General features: G+C 38.0%; 1 pseudogene; it reads left to right on the top strand.

Moving 5' to 3' along the window:
* Positions 1-734: 734 nt before the first annotated feature.
* On the top strand, positions 735-1,230 carry LOC119540827 (annotated as a pseudogene).
* Positions 1,231-19,755: the final 18,525 nt, after the last annotated feature.

Here is a 19,755-nt window from a genome sequence, read left to right as displayed (position 1 = left end):
TATACACTCGGTTCTCGTTACTTGCAGTAGTTATGTTCTGTAATTCACCATGGACATTGAATTTGCAAATATGGAACCATCACTTCTAGAAGAAATACAGGGGTAGTTTCCTGCAAGCCTTTGGTCACACATTTTCATCAGCTGCTTAATACATGACCTTGTTTTATATGTGTTTCTGTTAAAGACACTTTAATACATAATGTTCATTCATTAACATTGAACTCATGACCAACAGCACAAAAACTTATGCTTGAAGGGAGCTTATCTAACACACGTATTGTCTCCATAAGGCACATTACAGCCTTCTTGCACTTAACACTTATCAGCACTATACTTGGGAGCCATTTTAAAAGCAAAATAACCCGAAAAAGCACAAACATATGAAAACATGGCTGTACATATACCATAAGAAGGATACTTGCTTACAGTATGAGAGCTAAAAGAAAAAGGCAGAGCATTGCCCGGTTCAACCTCAGCTGGGAATGTGCATGTTAAGCGACTCAGATTTTTCACTGCTCTGCACGTGTCCTGTGAATTACAATAAAAGCACTGTGAGTATTGATTTGGGAGTTAAAAAAAAATTTTAACAAGTAGGCAAATTCACAAATACAGAATCCATGAATAATGAGGATAACTGTATGTATCTGGAATAAAAGAGAGATTCTGGGCTGAAGGATGTGTTTTCAACTCTCCATGCATATGTCGAGCTAGTCACCTTTCAGCATAAAAAAATAATGCCTTCAGGCCCCCCTGCCCTCTCTGTCTTCTCTGCACTAGGAGCAGCTCTCCTGCCTCAGCCCCTCACCCCCTGCGCCAGGCTTATCTGTCACCCCTCCCTGGTCAGGAGCACCTCCCAGCTGTTCAGCTGACTACTATCTGCAGTGGTACTGAAATAACCTGAGACACTGACAGGTGAGAGCCTCAGCAGCCTCACATTCCCTGATCTCACCTATCCTTAGTCACAGCTTTCAAGCCAGCACCATGTCAAGGAACATTGACACAGCAGCCAAGTTCCTTGGGGCTGGAGCTGCCACAATCGGGGTGGCTGGCTCTGGAGCTGGGATTGTGACTGGGTTTGGGAGCCTCATCACTGGTTATGCCAGGAACCGACAGCACTTCCCCTACACTGTTCTGGGCTTTGCCCCATCAGAGGCCATGGGACTTTTTGGCCTGATGGTGGTCTTTCACATCCTCCTTGCCATGCAAAGGAGCCATCTCCACCTCCCATAGTCCTTTCTCCTGTGTCTCATCTGCCCTGTATGTTCCTTTTCCTATACTTACCCAGGCAGCCTGGGGAAAGTGCTTGGCTCAGGGTTTAACAGAGGAAAAACTAATAAATACTGTATTAGCAAGATATTTTTTAAAAGCAATGCTTTCACCTTCTCCTTTCCATGTCTCATTTAGTCCTTCAGAAAAACTCCTTTTCTTTGATCCGTTTATCTATTGCCCATGGCTATCAACTCCTAAATTATTAGTAGATAAAGACTTAAATAAGATATTCCTGAAATTTCTTCCTACCCAATAAATCAAATTAGCTGCAAAGTATCATCAGTGTAACAGATCTGCCTGCCCCTTCTTTTGTTTTTCTTCTCAAATGATTATCAGATGAAACAATCCATGCCTCTCAGAGCATTTTCTGGATCAACTACACACACATACACACACACACAACAAACCTGACATTTAAAGAGGCAAAAAAAAAAAAAAAAAAAAAACTTTATTTAACATAAAACTTATTGAAAAATCAAAGGCTGCCAAGTGGGCAGGAAACTAAGGTGAGGTCTCTGAGAAGTCTCTGTAATTCACTAGGAGGGAACTGCAGAATGCTTAGAAGCTATTCCCCAGACGTTTTCAATGTGAAGTCCTTGTTTGTGAGGCTATAAACTCCCAGATATTATCTCTTTCCCTCTCACCTTATATAAAACTCTATAAATCTTCTCCAAAATTAAATTCTTATCCTGCTAGGCCTTTTTTATTCCCTGCAGTTTTCTATGGCCTCCGACTTTCTGGAACCCCAACTTCTGGTTTCCCATCCGTCTCCCCATCCTGCCTGAGTTCTCTATCCTTGGTGCTGGGTGGGTAGTGGTAGCGGAAGGCTCAGGCTTAGAGCAACATTTTTTTTTTTTTTTTTTTTTTTTTTGTCCTTAAATGGAGGTCAGGGTCAAGGGTGCAAGGCCCTCTGAGGAGTATTTAATTAATAGCTGTTTACTCATCATATATCTGATATGTAACTTAACACTCTTCCTAAGGAAATCTCTACTCATTATATAACTTTTTGTGCCAGTTTGAATGTATTATGTCCCCCCAAATGCCATTATCTTTGATGTAATCTTGTGTGGGCAGACCTATCAGTGTTAATTAGATTGTAATTCTTTGAGAGTTTCCGTGGAGATGTGCCTCACCCAACTGTGGGTGACAACTCTGATTAGATAATTTCCATGGAGGTGTTGTCCTGCCCATTCAGGGTAGGTCTGAATTAAATCACTGGAGCCATATAAATGAGCTGACAAACAGAAGGAACTCAGTGTAGCTGAGAGTGACATTTTGAAGAGGAGCTACAGCCAAGAGGGACACTTTGAAGAATGCCAAGGACTTTTGAGAGGAGCTGCAGATGAGAGTTTGAAGACCGCCTTTGTAAGCAGACTCTTGCTCTGGAGAAGCTAAGAGAGGACAGATAACTCAAGTGCAACCAAGAGTGACATTTTTGAGGAACTGCAGCCTAGAGAGGAATATTCTGGGAGAAAGCCATTTTGAAACCAGAACTTTGGAGCAGATACCAGTCACATGCCTTCCCAGCTAACAGAGGTTTTCCGGACACCATTGGCCATCCTCCAGTGAAGGTACCCGATTGCTGATGTGTGTTACCTTGGACACCTTATGGCCTTAAGACTGTAACTGTGTAACCAAATAAACCCCCTTTGATAAAAGCCAATCCATCTCTGATGTTTTGCATTCTGGCAGCATTAGCAAACTAGAACACCGTTATATTGAAGTTCTGTTACTACAGCTGTTATGAAAAGCACTAGATTTTGTGTTAGAAAAGTAGAACATGCACCTTAGTTCTAACCTTAATACGTGTTTGAAATTGAGCAAGTCATTATCGGTACTTTGAAATCAGTTCTCTTTTCTTTGAAATGGAAAGTCATGGGCTCCTTTCTGTGTGCTCCAGTATCAGTGTATCATATTTCTATTTTAGAAATTATCACCTTTCATTATGATGATCTATTTGCCTGTCACTAAGACTATGGACTGCACCTGAGCCTCTTCTGTAGCCCAGAATTTAGAACATTGAATACTATAGATGTTTCATGAAGTTTTATAAAAAGCATTCAAAATGTTCCTCCTTCACAAAGTTGCTATGTATATTAAGAGCAGTTGTTAAATGGCCTGAGGCTAAATGTGCACTTGCCTTCTTTTTCAAATACTGAGAAATGCATGATGTGATATAGCAAAGTGATGCATTCAGTGTATATAACATAGGTGAAAACTGAAGAAAGGAAAATCTTCATGTTGCTAAAATAAATAGGAAGTCAAAGCCAGAATTCAAGCATGACTGATGCCAAGGAGGCCCAAGGGACACTGGATGAGAATAGACACCCTAACAGCTAGATATTAGAGTATTAATGCCCGTGTTGGAGAAAGGACATGTGGCCTCGGGCCCATGCAAGATCAAGACCTATAACTGAGATCTCTGCATAAAGAACCCTGGAAGAGATTCTCCCTCTGTGAAATTCAAATTTGCTGAATTTCCACCTGAGTCCCTAGTGGAAAAAAGGGGTCTGAATTTCTACTAGTGACACACTTCAAGAATCATATATGATAAATTAATGTATAAAAACTGACCTTAAATTGAAGATATCCCAGACCCCATAAGGGAATAAAATAAGCAAACAAGAGTGAAGGAGACTAATACAGAAAAACAAGCTCCACAGAGGATGTGTTCAAAACTTTTTAAAAACTAAGTATGCTGAACATAATTAAAGACAGAAAAGAAAACATGAAAACCATAATAGACAAATATGCTTCCATGAGGGAGAAGCAGATTTGCCAAACAACCAAGTAGAAATAAAAATAAATTCAATATCATTGTAATAAAAATCAATGGGCAGGTCAAACAGTAGAAAAACTACAGTTGCAGAGGTTATTACTAAAATATGAGGAAATAACACAGAATACTTTGGAAAAGAATAATATTAATAACAACCAAAAGAGATTAAAAAAATTGATGATTGAATTAGAGCGATCCAAATATAAATTATAGGTTTCCAGAAAAAGAGATTGGAAAGAATGGGAGAAGTGTTATTCAAAACAGTAACGTCTGAGATTTTTCTGGCATTGAGAAAATCATGAGTCCTCAGATTAAAGTAGCATGCTGAGAAAGATTGTTTTTAAAGTCTGCATCTGAACAGATTGTGGTAGAAGTGAAGAAACCAAAATCTTAAAAATATCTTAAAAGCAAACAAAGAGATGAGGCATATTATATACAATAAATAAAAATTATCACCAAAGAAGCCAAAAGACAAAGAATAAGATTTTTCAAAGGACCGAGGGAAAATAACTGTGAATTTAGAATTTCAGTGCCAGCTAAACTGTTCCCAAAAATAAAGGTAAAATAATGATAATTTTATGAAAAAGGTTTTGAGGGAATTTACTACCCAAACCCTTGCTGTAAAAACTACAGAAGAATGCACTTCAATAACAAAGCAATTTAACCCGGAAGGAAGAAGTGAGACCAAGAAGTAAAAGTAAGCAGAAGAACTGATGGGTAAAACTAAGGAAGCATTGCTTCTAAAAAGCTGTAATAATTAAAATGAATAATTTTGGTGGGGTTTATGAACAAGGTGGATATAAAACAAAAAATAGTAATAACAAAATGGAAAATGGAATGGAATGTTTAAAGCATTTTAATGCCTTTGTTTTTGTGTGAATGCAGTAGAGAAATTATTTAATTTCGATATCGTTGAATTGAGAATGCCATAGAATATAGAAATAGAATAAATAAATGTATAGATTTCAAAGCCATAAAGAAAGAGAAAAAGGAAGGAAGAAAGAAGAAGGAAGAAAGAGAAAAAGGAAAGAAGGAAGAGAAAAGAAAGGAAAAATGAGAAAAGGAAGAAAGTAAGAAAAGACAGAAGGAAGGAAGAGAGGGAGGCAGGAAGAAATCAAGTTCAATCAATCCAACAGAAGGCAGGAAAGAAGAAAAATAAAGCAAAGAAAAGCAGAGTTAGAGGGGAAAAAATGATTTCAGTTGTATTAGTAATCTCAATAAAATTAACAGATTAAAATTGCTTGTTGTTTTCTGTCAGAGTGACAGAAATATAGAACAAAATCAAACAGTATGCTACTTCTGAGGCATCTAAAACATAAGCATACAAAAAGTTTGAAAATTAAAGGTCAAAAAACATATCTAAGAAAATACTGTTAAAAGAAAGCTTGCCTAGTCATGTTATAAGGAGATAAAGAATCATGACCTAATAATGAAGGGAAATGTTTGCAAGATTTACATAGCAATGCTAAACTCTTTGGGCACATAGCAACCTAACTTTTAATTACATAAATATCCACAAGGAGGAACTAAAAAATGCAAAGTGAAAGGTGTTGACCCAATCACACAAACCTGGATCATTAAGCAAATAAAACATTAAAATTCTAAAAAATAAAAAAAAAAATTAAAATGAAGAAGAAAAAGTCAGACTATACAGAATTTGAGCAATAAAATTCATAAGTTATATCTAATGGCTGGATAATATAAACTAGATTATTGCACTCTATAATCAACAATTAGAGACTATGCAGTCTTATCACTCACTGAACATTTTCTATTGATCATGTACTAGGTCACAAAGGACTGAACAAATAACAAATATTTATATACCAGAGACCTTGCTTTCTGATTATAATGCAATACAGTTGATATTCAGTTATGAAATGATTGCCATAAAATTCCATATCTGAAAATTTAGCAATCCATTTCTAAATAATCCTTGGGTCAAAGATGATGTAATAGAAATTGCAAAGCATTTAGAGTTGAGCAATGAAATATCACATAACAAAACTTGTATAATGCTGCTAAACTGATTTTGGCATGTAAATTTATGGCTGATCTGTATAGATTTATGGAAATGAGTTCTAGTGCCCTCTGGTTTCATGATGGAGCCCCAGTAGGGGATCAGAGGGCCGAGAAAGTGATGCTGAGGGATTCCTTCTTCTGGCATCCAGCCCAAAAGGTTGCCTCGGGCTAGCTCTCTCCTCTCCAGGCCCAGGACTCTGCACTACTCCCCCCGCTTCTGGTTCCACCACCCCGTGCTCCTCTTATCCCATTGGGCCTGAAGGTTAACTGCCCAGCCGCTACTCGCCCTGGGTTACCTCCCCATCTCCTGTGGTTCCCCTAAACTCACATCTTTCTACACAGTCCTGTTGTAAATAAATCCTCCTCAAATTATCCTGTTTTGAGAGTGCCATCTGTTTCCTGTTGGACCATGACTGAATCAGTGATATCGATTTAATTTGAAAACCTGTACGCTCTTGCAGAGAGGCAGGAAGTAGAAAAAGGGCAGACGTGGTGTTGCTTTTTGTTATCGCTGTAATCTGAACATTGGGTGGTCTGGACCAACACATGCACAATTGCTGTCCTTTCTTTCCCAGGGCATGTTGATGGGTTCTGCAGGGACTCCCCACCCCTGGACCCACAGCACCTCTCCTGCTGGCCACCTTTTAGCCACTTTGGACTCCTCCCTCAGACCTTGAGCATCCTGCAGATGGACAACCCCTGGGCTCTTCAGGTTAGTGGTAAAAAGAGCGAGAGGGAAGCATAATCGGAGGGTGAAGAGGGGGTTTCAACTGGGTCTATAAGATTTTATTTCTATATTTTTAAGAAGACCTTTCTCAATGTCACAAAATATTAGCATTGATATTAACATTTATTGAATGTAAGTGGTGAGTCCATGGATATATTATTTTCTGTATGTTTGAAATTTTTAATGATGAAGGAAACAATAACCTTTAAAAAGGAGTAAAGTGACAATGTATATATTAGCCTTTCACATGGGGTCTGGCACATTGGGATTTAGCACATTTCTGTAACATCCTATTCCCACCCCATCCTGCACGTCCACTGCTACTGCCATGCTGATTTTAGATTGTAGTTAAGTTCTGCTCACTGACTCTCAAAGAATCCACACTGATTTGCCATGAGATTTTTCCAAGTGCTTTGGAATGGAATGCAGTTTAGGAAGGGAGGAGAGGAAAATAGGAAAGGGTTAAAGAATTATAGAATTTCCTAAAAAGTGTGAGCCACTGATTCAGGCTTTCCCCAATCACTTAAGGAGACCTAGAACTGAAGCTGCTTCACTTTTCTGTCTTCCTTTCCCTTAATCAGGTAATCTTCACAGCTTCTCCCTGGGGAATGTCATCTTCTCTTTATTTCTTTACCTCTACAAAACCACACCCAACCTCTCTATACTTAAGAAGTCTAGGAGCAGTGGTAGATAAAAGCCTGATCTTGAGGCCCTGGAAATAGAATATAGAAATTTTATTAGGAATATTTGAAGGTTGAATCAAAAGCTCCTATCAGGATTTAAACAAGAGAGTCTGGTTTAAGTCCTTTATATAATTTTCTCCAAGGTTCTTCTGCAATAAAGAGCCCATCATGAACTTGAAACACTCTTTAACTTGGCAACCCACTCCTGGGCTACCATCTGGTGACTCCAGGATTTTCCTTGACCATCAGTCAGGATCTCTTTGTTATATGTATTTGTATAAGATTATATGGTAAATGGAAGAATAGAATGTTCAAGCCCTGTCTTTCTACTTAGAGATAAATTGAAATCTCTCCATTTATTAGTGGCAGGCCACAGTTTAATTCTTGGGTTTTTGTCTGACTGTAGATCCAGTGCAAAAACTCAATTCCAGTGCAAAAAGCCAATTATTGGCTGAGATATGTAGATGCCTATAAAATCATATTATAATTTTCTCAGTTCATAAGTGTAATACCCTTTTCAGTTATATCGTGGAAGTGAGGAACCACTGATTTAAATTATACATTTACATTTATTAGTATATTAATTTATAAAAAAAAAATTGTTGAGGACCAATTATTGATATCCATGGGGTCATGCAGCTCTTTAAAGGAGCCACGTGTGATATCTTCACCCAAGACATATGGGCTCAAATGATGCAAGTGGTTATTTTAGGTACTGCCTCTACATTTAAGTTAATAAATTTATTTTTATGAACATGCTGTAATGTTCTCCCACCCTCTTGGAGGACAGTGTTGCCTCGACATTTGAGTCTTCTGTTGCTATCTGTTGATGTTATAGAAGTAAATATTTGAAAATTCTGCATTGGCTTCTAAAGTCCCTTTCAATAGTGACTAGGTCCACAGGGTCAATTCCTTTTTTTGTATCCAGGTTTGGGATTGTTTGAAAATCAGCCCTGTGTGTCAGTCTTTATGTTCACCCCTTAGTAACCAAGAATATCAAAAGAAAGATGATGCCTACTGCAGTGCACTGGCCATTACAGAGAGAAGTAATGTTTTCAATCAGTCACCATGTTATCATTCCTTCCTACTAATTTGCTGAAGTAGGGAGGAGAAAAGTAACATGCATCGTTAGCAGAAGCTTCTGGATGAATTAAAGGGTAAGGATGACCAAATTTATTTGTAAAGATGATGGCGAAAGGAGAATCAGAAACTAAAGAGGGAGGAAGGTACTGAAGAAGAGAGATAAACCTATCCTTTGCCTCTGAGAATATCCACCACTCACTCCCAAGATTCTTTTATATCAGTGGCTTCTATTGTGTAGCATTTTTTACTTTTCAAGACACATTCCGTGTATCATGTCATCTGGTCCTCATAGAAACCCCATGAAATTGGCAAAGAAATTGAGGCCTGCCAAAGGCATATATGCCTCAGTGATAGAACCTAAACCCTAACCCCCAAACTTTTTTTTTTAATTCAGTTTTATTGAGATATATTCACATAACTCATACAGTCATCCATGGTGTACAATCAACTGTTCACGCTTCCATCATATAGTTGTACATTCATCACCACAATCAATTTTTTAATATTTTCTTTACTCCAAAAAGAATGAAAATAAGAATAAAAAATAAAAGTATAAAAGAACACCCAAATCATTCCACCACCACCCCCCATCCCACCCTAGTTTTCATTTACTTTTTGTCCCCATTTTTCTACTCATCCATCCATACACTGGAAAAGGGAGTGTGATCCACAAGGTTTTCACAATCACACTGTCACTCCATGTAAGCTACATTGTTATACAATCATCTTCAATAATCAAGGCTACTGAGTTGCAGTTCAACTGTTTCAGGTATTTACTTCTAGCTATTCCAATACACTAAAACCTAAAAAGGGATATCTATATAGCACATAACAATGCCCTCCAGAGTGACCTCTTGGCTCCATTTGAGATCTCTCAGCCATTGAAACTTCATTTTGTTTCATTTCGCATCCCCCTTTTGGTCAAGAAGATGTCCTCAATCTCATGATGCCAGATCCAGGCTCATTCCCAGGAGTCACATCCTGTGTTGCCAGGGAGATTTACACTCCTGGGAGTCATGTCCTACATAGGGGCAGTGGGTTCATCTGCCAAGTGGGCTTGGGGGTGGGGGGGCAAAGAGCAACAAAGAGGTTCTCTGGGGGTGACTCTTAGGTACAATTATAAGTAGGCTTAGCCTTTCCTTTGAAGTAATGAGTTTCATAAGGGCAAGCCCCAAGATCAAGGGCTTGGCATACTGAATTGTTAGTCTTCAATGTTTGTGAGAATATCAGTAATAACCCAGGTAGGGATGTCCAACATTTCCACATTTTTCCCCAGTTCCTTAGGGGGGCCCTGCAAATATATTTTTATTCTTTGCCCAAATTACTTTGCTAATCCCAGAACTTTTGGAACAAGGCAGGTAGAAGAGTTGGAAGTGAAGTGAAAGGGAAGACTAGAGTTGTCCTATTCTTGGTATAATACTCTTTGTGTGGATCATAATATCCCAGTGTTGGTCTAGGTGATGTTATGAGGCAGATCTAAGGGAAAATAGATGCAGATTATTCTGGAAAATAGTTCTGAAGATTTAATAGAAACCATGGGATACTAATGGTTACCTAAGATAGTCACAATAAGAAATAACAATTGGTCCCAATAATTACTCAGTGAATGCACAATATTCAAGTGTATTGCCTCCATTCAGTAACCAATGGGAGCTGCTTTTTGAAGAGGCTCTAATGAGATGCACATTTTGGGCATCAGAGCTTCACAACAGACTGGCCAGGGAAGAAAGTTTAAAATTCTTGGAAGAGGAGGTTCTCTGATACCTTGAGAATCTTTGTTGGCTCTGCCTGTGTTGAGATTGCCCCTCTGGAAGGAATTTTTGGGTCACACAGTTTGATCTACATTTGTCTTCATAGGAAATAATGTTTGTTGAATGATTTCACAAAGTGCAGTCCCCTCATCACCTGCTATAGAATTATATATATGTATTATTTTCTAATGTAAGTCCCTTTCCCCTACCCAAACCTACTAACTCATAAGCTCTTGAGTTTATTTAAACAAATTTCTTAACACACTAGCGACTAAAGTATGAAAATCACTCATCTGGGTCATTTGCGCTGACTCTGTGAGAGGGGCAGTCCTAGCATGTCCTGCCACTTTCCCTGGGGCTCACAAATACATCCTGTGCTCAGGACAAAGTATGTCAGCCTGATAGGGTAAAACACAATCCCCTAGAAGATTGTGAGCACGTGTAAATATTCACTGGAGACAGTCTGACTCCGGTTGGCATGTTTTCGGACTTCCAGTTCACACCCCAGTGGTATATCTGTCCCAGCAGGGAGGAAACTGGGTTCCTTCGCTGTGACAGTTTGCAAACTCAAGAGAGGGGTGCTTTGTGTAGAACACCTCCCTGTTTTGGCCACATATCGAGACCCATGGGCCACGGGGAACCCATGCCCACTAGTGAAGCTGAGCTTTCTCTTTCTCTTCTCCATGTGAGTAAAATGTCTTCCCGTCAGAGCCTGTGTGAGTTGTGCTTTTTCTGTGACCCTGACCCTGTATCAGAGTGGGCTGACATCTCTTTAAGTGTCTCCCCTTTTGACCAACTCTCTAGTAGTTGCCTACCCAATATCCATTCTCTACCTCTTATTATTAAATCTCTGATTGTGTTAGCAGCAGCACTATACTTATTTTTAAAATATTCACCTTCTTAGATGCCCTTGCAACTGGAGGTAGCTCATGGCCAATGAGCTCCTACCATTCCCTAATAAAAAAGATAAACAGAAGGCATTGACCTTTTGCCTTCCATTCCTGCTCTTGTCTTCCTTTCTAGAATTCAGATATGATGCCTGGAATTGAAGGAGGCAAATTAAAACCAAGATAAGAGGGGAAAAACATACATTAAAACTAAAAGAACAGAAAGAAAGAGCTTGGGTCCCATTGGGCTATTGTGGAGCTGCCACAAGAACCTTCAACTCCCTATCATTGGACTTACTGTTACATGCAAAAATTAATCACCTTTTTGCTTAAGCCTCTCTAGTCAGGTTTCTGTTACCTGAAGCTGAATGCAATCCTAACCAATACTGTCATATAAACTTTACATTACAAGTGACTCACAAGGGGAGATGGCCATTTCTTTCTATTAGAGAAAAAGACTGTTTTGTATATAAAGATGCAGTTTCTGAAACTAGGTTGGGGGCCCAAAATCAAAATCTAGACATCTTGACAAGAAATGCTGTAGTACATCAACCAAAAGTTATTTGTAAAAACATGGTAATATCTATTCTGGGTATTCACTGATTGCCTTCAACTGAAATCCACTATTTGACAGAATGTAAGATTTGGGGCAAGAACAGAGCCCCATTCCAGAAACAGTCTAAGTGCCAGCTTAGTCTGTGACTCAGCTAAAGGCATGTGATCTTTAGTTAGTATTTCTTGGATCACTTATTAAGTACCACACATGTGCCAGTTTGCATATATTCCATGGAGATGTGACTCACCCAATTGTAGGTGATACTTTTGATTAGATTATTTCCATGGCAGTGTTACCCCACCCATTCAGTGTGGGTCTTAATTAAATCACTGGAGCCCTATAAGAGCTCATACAGAAGGAGCTCAGTGCAGCAGCTGAGAGACACATTTTGAAGACGGCAGTTGAAAGCAGACTTTTGCTGATGCTTTGGTGATGGTAGCCCAAAGTTTGCTCCAGAGAAGCTAAGAGCAAACAAGAGCAACATTTTGGAGAAAGCCATTTTGAAACACAGTCTGGGAGCATAGCAACAGCAGATGCCAGCCATGTGCCTACCCAGCCAACAGAGGTGTGTTCCAGACACCATTGGCCATTCTTCAGTGAAGGTACCCTATTGTTGACACATTAGTTTGGACACTTTGATAGCCTTAGAAATGTAACTTTGTAACCAAATAAAACCCACTTTATAAAAGCCAATCCATTTCTGGTATTTTGCATAATGGCAGCATTAGCAAACAGGAACACAGGTACTATGATTGAATTATAGTTAACAAGAGTCAGATAAAATCCCTACCACTGGGTAGAATATATTCTATGAGAGGACATGAATAATAACTAACCAATGAAAAAAGTAATTGCAGATTGTTTATGAGGGGAATGAGAGGAGCTGGAAGAGGACCCTTTTATATAATGAGAGGTCCCTTTAAAAAGGCTACATTTGAGGTGTCTCTTAAAAGAACCAGTTGTCCCTGCAAAAATTTAAAAGCACTCCTGACAGAGGGTACAACAAGTGCAAATGTTCAGAAAGGTTTGGCATGATCAAAGTTTGGCCGAAAGGAAAGCAGGTTCATACTAGCAAGAAGACGACTGTTATGAACTGAGATTGACCAGGTGGCCAGGAGCCATTTCACATTGCTCATGCTCATTACTTCATCTGTGAAATGATAAAGATTTTATAGAAGATTTCTATGGTTATTTCCAACTCAAACATTCTTTGACTCTATTATTCATGAATTATCTTCCCCTCCCCTTAGCAAATGAGATTTGACTGCATGAGTCGAATACATGAAGTTGGATATTCCCTTTGATAATCAGTTACCCTGCCAGCCATACAGGATTTTTGTGAGGGTATAGAACAGGATGAATGAATGTGAAAACTCTATTTGAAAAAGCATATGATCATTCCAAAAAAAGGTTTTCATGTTGTGTGCCCACTGGTAAATGAAGGGAAATATATAAATCCACAGAAATAATCAAATTATATTAAACAGGTTTGTGATTCCAAGAAATTAAATAAATCAAGAAGAGATGCACTGAACACTGAATCTCCATATCCTAAGGAAAGAGCCTGCCTTGCCAGAATGTCTGAACTGTTAGATCCACACACTTTGATTATTTGGCCTGTAAGTCTCTGGGACTTTTCTTAACCTTCTAACCCCCAAAGCCAATCCATATTCTAGGATATACCAACTATTCTGTATTACTCTGCTTTTATCTCCCATCTCTCGTGGCCCTGACATCCAGATCTTAGCTCTGATTGACACACTTTGAGTCATGGTGACGGTACAGTCAGCCATTTCCTGCCCAGATTCTGGACTCTACATTACCCCCACATCCTTAAGAACATTTGGTGATGACTCCTTGGGAAAAGATGAAGAGAACAAATTGTATTGTACATCACTGGTAAGTCAGGCTCAGATTAGGTACTTTTCACATTTAATCCTGTCAACAGCTGTTTGAGTTACCTGATAGTACATGGTTTTGCATACGAGGAACCTAAGGCTCAGACTGATTAGTAACTTGCTCTGTATCACAGCTAATTGTCCCAAGAGCACAAAAAAAGTGTTAGTTAATAAGTATTTTTAGATACTAAAGCTCTGATAACAGAGAGTATACAAAGCAACTGACAAATGTGTGATTTAAAACATATATGCAAGTGCCCACCAATGTTATCAGCATATAAATGAATAGTTGCATCTCAAGATAGCTGGATAGATGGACAAAAATACACAGGGTTACAAAGCATTGCCTTCACCTTGGTAGCTAAGTCCATGGTGCATATGCCTGGGCTTCAGTCCAGGGACCAGCCTTAGATCTACCAGGCACTTGGGCACTGCCTGGGGAAGAATGAGTGACCCTGCATAATGAATTCCTCTGCCTTCCCTTCTAAACAGAAGAGCTCTCAGGCCAATGAGTATGTGGCAAAGACTCTCCAGACCATACAACAAGGCCACTGATGGGCTTTAATAGGCTTTGCTCTATTTGAAGTTTCATTTGAAAAATAAATCACTCATGCCATTTTGAAATTTACTAGAGCCAAGTTTTGCAGGAATTTTTCTTTCCCTTCCAAATGAAGCCTGTGCCTGGTTGTCATTATTTCTCCTTCCACATTTATTTTTATTATATTGTATTGCTAAAATTGTTTCAAAATGTTTTTAATGCAATATGGTTTAGAAAAAAATTGTTTTGAATTCATATGTAATCCCTATGGTGTGTCCTTGGCATCAGCAGTAAAATTCCAAAGTACCTAATTTAGTTGATTGATTGATTTTTTTATATTTTAAAGGGTACCAAGCCCAAAAGCATAAAATTTTTCTCTTACCAATTAGAATATGAATGAATAAAAGATAATTACGTTTTTTATTCAGTTTTTATTTTCCTTTCCTACAGCTCAAAGGTGAATGAGAAAACACCTTTTTCTTTTTTATAGTAATAGCTCACCCTGCTGTTCCTCAACAAAGTCCATATGCAGGCCCAGCCAGAGCTCTGCTGTAGGGTTACCTCAACCAGGATGCTGCTTTGCCCTGGTACAAGTGAACTAAGTCAGTAAACATAGCTCAGGCTAGACTGAGGCTAACAGGGACTTCTGTTTGGAGGGGAGAAGACCCTTCCTCTAAGTTCTTTCCTGATTGAAGATGCATCCCCACTCTCTTAAATTTTTCAGACGTAAGCCCAGTGCAAAGCAGTTAGGTTTTATTTTCCCAAGGAGGCAGGTGGATACATCCTATAGCTTAGATAAAGGACTATATAGCATGGCAACTCTTCTTATCTCCTCTCCTCTCATTTCCATCAGTCTACAGCTTGGTTAACCATATGGAGATGGCCACATGGACCACTCTTTGTAATCATATTTGCTTATCTTGCTGGCCATAGGGATCACTCTTTGTAATCCCAGTAGAAGAATGTCAGGTGGTTATGAAGGGTCTAGAAGGGCAGGAAAGAGAGTGGCTACAAACTAAGATCAAAGCAGCCTGCTGCTTGCAATGTGCAAAGCTGTCCTTTCCACAGCTCTAGGAAATCCATTAACTAAGAAGAAAGTCAGACAAAGTTAGATTTGATTTTTAAGGGCACTTCCTAGAGATAACAAGAAACTCTGCTTCCATCTTTGAAACCTAGAAAGAACTTCAGCAAATTATTTGTATTTTTGATTGTGTGAGTCTGTTTTGGGGGAGAGGGGTGACAGTGTGGGCAAAATAAATCCATTTCAAGTTTCAAATTCTGGTAAGTGCCGTCTTACTCTATATTCCAAAATAATATGTTGATTTGTTCTCATTTCTCTGAACCTAACAAACAGAAAAGCACACAAAAGTGAGATGAAGGGAAATGATCCTGTGAGGTATTTTTCTGTGGTCTTGGCTTGTAGGACTCCAGAAAGAAAATCCATTATCAAGCATAGATTAAGTAATTACACTGCAGTATTAGACCATCAATTTATGTTCCGGTTTGCTAGAGCTGCCATTATGCAACATACCAGAAATGGATTGGCTTTTAAAAAGGGGATTTATTAAGTTTCAAATTTTACAGTTCTAAGGCCATAAAAGTGCTTCAAGTAAGGCATCAACAAGAGGATACCTTCACTGAAGAATGGCTGATGGCATCTGGAACACCTCTGTCAGCTGGGAAGACATGTGGCCATTGTCTGCTGGTCCTTTGCTCCCAGGTTGCATTTCAAAATGGCTATCTCCAAAATGTCTCTGGGCTTCAGTTTTAGCTCTTTCACTAAGCTCCTGTGTGTCCTTGCTTCTTCTCCCAGGGGGTTTCTCTCTCAGCATCTGGGGGTCCTCTCTTAGCTTCTCAGGGCAAACTCTGGGCTTCATCTCTTATCTTATCATCCTTTTAAGTCTCCAGTCATCTCCAAGCCAACTATGTTGGCTTAGTTTCTCTTGAGTACTCCAGTAAACTAATCAAGACTTTCCCTCCTTTCAGTTATCAGAATGAATGAATGAATATGTTAAGGGGAATATCTAGCGTTGGGTTCAAAGACACACTGAAGAAAGATATTTTATAATTCAAGTTCATGATTTGCATCTGAACAACTGAATGGCTCATTACATTTTGTCTTTGTGTTTCAAAGAGTTAAGCACCCCCAGACAGGAAAGCAATAGTGCTGCCTTGGAAGTAGTAATGCAGGAATCTCCTTATTTAGATAGACCTTTCTTACAGAGAACCTTTATGAGAGAATGTTCCAGTGTCATAATTACTGAGGAATATTCAGGAGCAGGTGGAGAGACAAAGTGCAGAGTGGCTTCATTCTAATAATTACCCCCCTCACCCACAAATATTTCACTGGTGAGTCACCCCCACCTCAGTATGCTCACCAGTACCCCCACATCTTAAAGTACCATTCTAAGAAGATATCCTCCTAGAAAGAAGTGGCAACAACTCCTGGGGAGAAACACATGAAATGATAAAGAGCCAATGGGAACAACATTTTCAGAAGAACATCAAGGTTCCAGCCCCTTATATCAGTCTGGGGAAGATACCTACAGACAGAGGAGTCCTTCTGTGAGAACGGGGTACACCTCCTAATTAGATGGGTGGACATTGGCATTGAACATTTAACTGAGCCTTAAGGTGACAGAGCCCTGGTATTCAAAGATGGACTGCAAATTACCTCAGAGGATTTCTTCATATAATGTACTTAAATTCATGTGTTTTCTTTTATAGAAAACTTCCTAAGAATAAAAATTTAATAAACCAAAGATGAATGAGAAGGGAGATACAAGCCTAAGGAAACAAATTGAGAACAAAAAATATCATTAAAGAACTAACAAGTAAATTAGAAACAGTGAAGCACATGGCGTGCATAATTGATAATTACATTATTGGTAAAGAAAAAGGTTAGAGATAAACAAAGTGAAGGCTCATGAAAAACATAGAATTAAAGCAATCAGAGAAAAGCTGATAAAAACTGAAGACTGATAAGAACAAAGCCACATAATGGGCATCCCTAAATTAAAGAACTCATCGAATTGAAAGTAAAAGGCATTGAAAGATATTAAAAGAAAATTTATTGGAATGAGAAAAAATAGAATTTGCAAATTAAAAGTGCCCACTGTATAGCAAGACAATCTTGATGTGTTAAACTTCAGGGAAAAATAAACAATTCCTCAGGAATCTTGACAGAAAAAGTAAGTAGCCTCCATCAGTGAAGAGCAGAGTATCCTCAAAGTTCTCCTCATTAATATGCAGTGATGGGAGTCACAGGTTTTCCAACAAAGTTCTGGATGAAAGCAATTGTGACAAAGAAAGTTAAGCACCAGAGTGATGTAAATCAAGTCTAAAGGCAACAGGCAGATATTCAAAAATGTTAAAGGAACTCGTGGATTACAACTGCACAAGCCATCCCTAATGTGCTCATTGTGAAATTTTTTAAAATCCTATATGACCACAAAATTAAATTATGAAATTATTTGCAATAAACAATTTAAGAATATAGATATGATTTGGAGGTCAATACATGCAATCATCTTAAAGATAGAGTTATCTAATACTAAATAATTATGCAATTTATAATGTAAACATAAGAAACCTTGACAACATAAAGCAAACAATTAATTAATATCTGGAGAGGAAAGAGTAGAACATAGGAGGGCAGTGCAAATCTTAATGCCCTCATTTTTAAGGTAAGGAGTCATTCTGTATTGTGCCAAAGGATAACATATTTATTAAGAACAATATTGATTTCAAGAAACATACAACCTACACTCAGATATTCTGAAAATGGATTAATAAATTTATGGATGGATGGATGGATAGAGATGATGTGGCAAATGTAACAAAATGTTAATATTGGTGGATCTGGGCATCTGGGGATATAGGGGTATCTTAGAGTTCTCTGTATGAGATTTTGTGTTATTTTTGTAATTCTTCTGTAGGTTTAAAATTTTTAAAAAATAAAAAGTTAAAAAATATTGACTTTAGTCATTTACGATTCTTCATAGATTATTTTCTTACCCTTAAAATGATCTTCTAGGAAATGAAAAAATCTGTGATACAGAATAATAGAGTAGAATTTCAGCTTTCCTTTAGTTTCATCATAGTGTATTCCATAATTAAATCCCAGTAAAATTGAAATTTTTCTATATATTTTAAAAAATAACAGTAGTACATATATATCTTGTTCTTTTCGTTTCATCAGGTATAATTTACATACAATAAAATTCATCCTTTTTAGGTAAACATAATCAGGATGTGAAATATCTCCATCAATTCAAAAATTTTCCCTCAGGTCTCTTTGTAGTCATTCCTCTCCCATATTCCCCCTACCACTCCAGTAGACCTTATCCCATCATGGATGTGTTTTTTATCTCTATAGATTTGCCTTTTTCTGGATGTTATATACATGGAACCATATAGTACATTTGAGTATGACTTCTTTTACTTAGCATAATGCATCAGAGATTCATCCATGTTGTTGTGTGTTTGTTCCTGTTTATAGCTAAATATCATTCCATTTTAGGGATTTACCACAATTTGTTTATCCATTCACCATTTCAGGACATTTGGGTTGTTTCCAGATGTTATGATTATGAGTGAAGCTGCTATAATCGTTCACACACAAGTTTTTTTGTGCAAATATATGTTTCCATTTCTCTTGTATAAATCCCTAAAAATGAGATTTCTGGGTCATATAGTATGTGTGTTTTGTTTAGCTTTATAAGAAACCCAAAGTGGTTGTACTATTTTGCATCCAAACCAGCAATTTATGAGAATTTCATTCATTCTGCATCTCGCCAGTGCTTACTATTGTCAGGTATTTTAAAGGAAATGAAATAAGCTTCAGTAGCAGAGAGATTCCAAAAGGAGCTGAGAGGTCACTATGGTGGGCACTCTTATGCACAATTTAGACAACCCTTTTTAGGTTCTGAAGAATTGGGGTAGCTGGTGGTGGATACCTGAAACTATCAAACTACAACCCAGAACCCATGAATCTCGAAGACAATTGTATAAAAATGTAGCTTATTAGGGGTGACAATGGGATTGGGAAAGCCATAAGGACCACACTCCACTTTGTCTAGTTTATGGATGGATGAGTAGAAAAATAGGGGAAGGAAACAAACAAACAAACAAACAAAGGTACCCAGTGTTCTTTTTTACTTCAATTGCTCTTTTTCACTCTAATTATTATTCTTATTATTTTTGTGTGTGTGCTAATGAAGGTGTCAGGGATTGATTTAGGTGATGAATGTACAACTATGTAATGGTACTGTGAACAATCGAATGTACGATTTGTTTTGTATGACTGCGTGGTATGTGAATATATCTCAATAAAATGAAGATTAAAAAAATAATAAAGTATATCTCTAATAACTACATACAAAAAAAAAAGTCATTCTAATACATGAGTAGTTCCTTATATAAATATATTTGTCTACCTACATATTTATGTACTTAGATGCCTAAAATGCTGTTTTGCTTTGGTTAATGATGAACTGGGGTGGGTGGATTTTGTAAATTTTTACCTTTGTCCTGTTTTTCTAAATCATTAAATTCTTCATA

This window comes from Choloepus didactylus, chromosome 7 (genome assembly GCF_015220235.1).
Source record: "Choloepus didactylus isolate mChoDid1 chromosome 7, mChoDid1.pri, whole genome shotgun sequence".
Classification (NCBI taxonomy): Eukaryota; Metazoa; Chordata; class Mammalia; order Pilosa; family Megalonychidae; genus Choloepus; species Choloepus didactylus.
The sequence above is the reverse complement of the archived record's forward strand: the minus strand, read 5'-3'. Positions and strand labels throughout refer to the sequence as shown.